This window comes from Helobdella robusta, assembly GCF_000326865.2.
Source record: "Helobdella robusta unplaced genomic scaffold HELROscaffold_62, whole genome shotgun sequence".
NCBI classification, from domain to species: Eukaryota; Metazoa; Annelida; class Clitellata; order Rhynchobdellida; family Glossiphoniidae; genus Helobdella; species Helobdella robusta.
This window is the reverse complement of record NW_008705346.1, coordinates 671,836-676,269: the sequence shown is the minus strand read 5'-3', so window position 1 is coordinate 676,269 and position 4,434 is coordinate 671,836.

Below are 4,434 nucleotides of genomic sequence, written 5' to 3'. Positions count from 1 at the left end.
GTTCAGACTTGAATTTGCATTATTTTAATTGTAATTAAGTGAATTAATAATCTCATAATTTCATGAATGAGTAATAAATTAATGAATGAATGAATAAATTAATTAGATTACTAATTAGGTAAATAAATTATCAAATAATTGGTTTATTGATAATTGTTAGCAACGTCAATGACAACAAATCTATCAAAGAGAGAACATTGTAAATAGAATACATCATCAACATTATCATCAACAACATCAACAGCAACCCCAACCATAACAACAGCGCAAACAACAATAACAATTACCACAACAACAACCACAACAACAACAACAACAAACCTCTGTCTCAAAGACTTCCAACGATCTAGTTATATTACTCACTATGTGCAACTGCTCCTCCAATTCTAAAGCTTTTCTGATTATTATTATTATTCATTATTGTTGTTATTATTATTATTGCTTTTATTATTATTATTGTTTTTGTTGTTGTTGTTATTATCATTGACATAAAATCTTCATCATCTTCATATCAGTCATCCTAATAAGCAACATCCTTATCAATATCGTAATCGTCATCATCATCACTATCAGAATCATCATCATCACCATCAGAATCATCAGCCTCAACTGCATCATCATCATCATTACCATAAACAGCAATCATCATCATCACCATCAGCAGCAATCATCATCACCATCATTATAATCATCATTACTATTAGCGGCAATCATCATCATCATCGCTACAAACGATTCTGAGGCTTCCAGAATGGCTTCCGTTCTTGTTAGATCATTTTCCGTGTTATTTAATTCTTTCGACACCTAGACGATGACGTCATTATTCTCACTATCATCATCATCATCACAGCTACCCTCATCATCATCATCATCATCATCATTACCACCAGCACCGCCATCGTCATCATCATCATCAAAACCTTATCATATTCTTTTTCTGAAACGTCTTGCATAAGCCTGGCCTCTTCGATATCAGATTCTAGCTGTTTGATTCTCTCTTCGTCCAGCTCATTCCGACTCTCCAAAACTTTTATGATTCTATGCGTGAGTGAGTGGAAAATGAACACTATAACTATCCTCATAGCCATCTTGATCATCATCATCGCTACCTTTCATTGTCATCTTGCATTTGCGTGGCTTCGGCAAGTTTCTGATTCGTCTGATCCAACTTGCTCTGCTGTAACTCGAAATCATCCTCCAACTTTTGAAGTTTTTTGGTCAAATTTTGCACTTCCGTTTCCGTCTTGAGGTTATGATGATGATAATGACGATGATGATGATGATGATTACAATTATGAAAATGACGTCATTGTCGTCATCAGCATAATAATCACCACCACATTAATCTCATCACTATAACATTGATCGTCCTCATCATCATCACCATCATCATCACCCCATCATCATCGTCATCATCACATCATCATCGTCATCATCACATCATCATCATCGTCATCATCACATCATCATCATCATCAGTTTTGAGAATTTACCGTTGTTACTTTCTTATTCTTCTTCTCGAGTTTTTTGGTTTGTGTTTTCAGTTGCGTTTTTGCAAGTTCCAGCTCTTTGTTGATGCTTTTAATTTTTTTATTTAGTGTGTCGATCTGTTCTTCATTCTGATGATGATGATGATGGTGACGATAATGGTGATGATGATGGTGATGATGTTGGTGATGATGATGATGGTGATGGTGATGATGTTGGTGATGGTGGTGATGGTTGTGGTGGTTGCGATTGTGACCAGGTCGATAAAAAAAAATCGTATAATAGAAAAGATTAAAAAAGAAATTAATCCAATAAAACACTTGTCTAAATGATTGATGACTTCATTACATTATTTATTTACAAATAACTTTTAAATTTGAAGTAGTAGCCATTTTTTCTTTATATTCATCGCAGAAAACACACATACACACGCACACACACACACACACACGCGCACACACACGCACACACACACACACACACACGCACACACACGCACACACACAACTTATGTAATTATTCAACCGTTTAAAAAATCGTGCGAGCCATTTGTCAGTATTTTTTTTATTTTGAACTTGCCAAAAAAATTCCTAAGATTTTGCACAATGTCACTTAGTTTAAATTTGCAATAAAACACATAGGAACGCAAGAAAGCTGTCTTTTGTTCCTATATTTTTGTTGTTGTTGTTGTTTGAAAAAATACTTTAAATTTTAGACACCTTTTTGGTTCGGCACTTTCCGTTAAATTAGGCAGCAGCAGAACTCCATTGTGTCGGCCGCAAACAAAATGTATACATCTAAGTTTTTTTCTAAAAAGTTTTAACTTTCGCTTCCAGAGAGAGAGAGAGAGTTTATTATTATTATCTTACAATAATTAATATTATTATATTCAATTTAATAATTGTTTAAGCAATTTTTCTTACCCTTTCAGTTATAACCTTCTGTTCTCTCAACTCTGTTTCGAGCCTCTCTGATCTGAAAATGAATTGCTAAATTAATTTTTTCCATAAATTGTTAATTTTTTATTCGTTTGATTAATTTGTTAGTTAGTTTGTTTATTCATTTATTTCTCATTCATTCATTCTCGTTCGTTTGTTTATTCATTCACTCGTTTATTCATCCGTTCGTTTACTCATTTTATTTTCATAGCCCTCTCATTAGCTCTTTCATTAATTTGTCTTTCATTCAATCATTTGTTCGCTATTTCACTCACTCTTTTCTTCTTTAATTAATTAATTAATTAACTGCCTGATTGATTGACTCATTCATTCATCCGTTTGTTCATTCATTTATTTATTCAATTAATCATCCGTTCGTTCATTCATTCATTCATTCCCTAACTTATCATCAGCATCTTCTTTTTCCTTTTTCCAGGCGAGTAAGGACTGTTTGATTGTATCCATGGGATTTTCCGCCATTTTGTGACGATGCTGCTACCGCCGCTGCTACTGTTGCTGCTGATGATGATGTTGATGATGATGCCGATAATGATATTAATTATAATCAATCAATCAATCAATCAGTTTATAAAATGCTATTTCCGCGATGTTGAACAGCGCTTCTCAGTGAATTTTGCAAACAGATGGGTCTTGAGATACTCTCTGAACTTCGCAAGTGATGGAGAAGTAGTCGGAGAAGGAGGTAAAGAATTCCAGAGAAAAGGGCCAGAGAAGCAAATGCAGATTTAACAAAAGTGTTTAACACAAGCTAACAAGAAGTTAGAACAAGAAGACGATCGTAAACCTTAATAAAGTAATAAGAAGGAGAAGAGTAGGATTGTCAAAAAAGGCTTAAATTTTTTCATTCTACGTAGATGGCAACACTATTAATCTAAGAAGAAAGAGACATTCTAGAATCAAAGATAAAGCCTAGACTACGAAACTTGTGAAAAGCACCAAGAGGTTTAGAATCAGGTAAGATAGAGTGTTTAGGTTTATAAAAACAAATTAATTCAAACTTAGAAGGATTGAGTTTAAGACACATAGGTTAGACCAGGCGATAATTAAAATGAGACATAGAGATAGATGATGAAGAACACTATTGAGATTAGATGGAGGAAAAGAAGTATAAATATAAGAATCATCAGCATATAATTGACCAGTAAAAGATGATGTTAGTGATGATAAAAAAACATTAAATACAATATACAAACTTCCGAAAGATATATCCGGTATAAAGTTCTCTACGTTCTAATTAGCGTCTCTTTTATTGATATTATGATTTTATATTATAATTTTGTTCAACTTTTTTATTATTTGAAGTATTATTATTATTATTATTTATATTATTATTATTATTATTATTATTATTATTATTATTTATTTTCACTTTTTCCTATAAAAAAAATTTGAAAAAAAAATCTTCCCTTCCGTCAATGTGACAATGTGAAAACTCCCTTGAAATAAAATAATAACAACATTAATAACAACAATAACAATAACAACAATAAGAATAAATTAATAATAATAATAATTAAGCATTATTCAAGTTAATAGTTTAAAATAAATTAATTAGTTGTTAATTTACGACAATTGTACATTTGTAACGCCCACAAAATTAACCACATCAGAAACTCATAAACTACAACAACAACAACTACTACTTCTACTACACTAACAATAATAACATTAATAACAACAATAACAACAACCGAAATAACATTAATAACATCAAAAACAGCAACAAAACTTCCACACACAACAAGATGAAAGTTACAACGATGCAGCAAGGCTTAGTTATCTGCTGCAGACTATGTTTATTTGTTTGTATGTGTGTATGTATATATGTATGTATGTGTGTGTGTGTGTATGTTGTGTATGTTGTGTGTATGTGGTGTTTTTGTATATTTGTATATTTAAATTTTGTATTTTTATTAAACAAATATGATTAAATCTTTTTATATACGAAAGGAATTTTTTGTGCACATAATATAGAAACATATTTTGG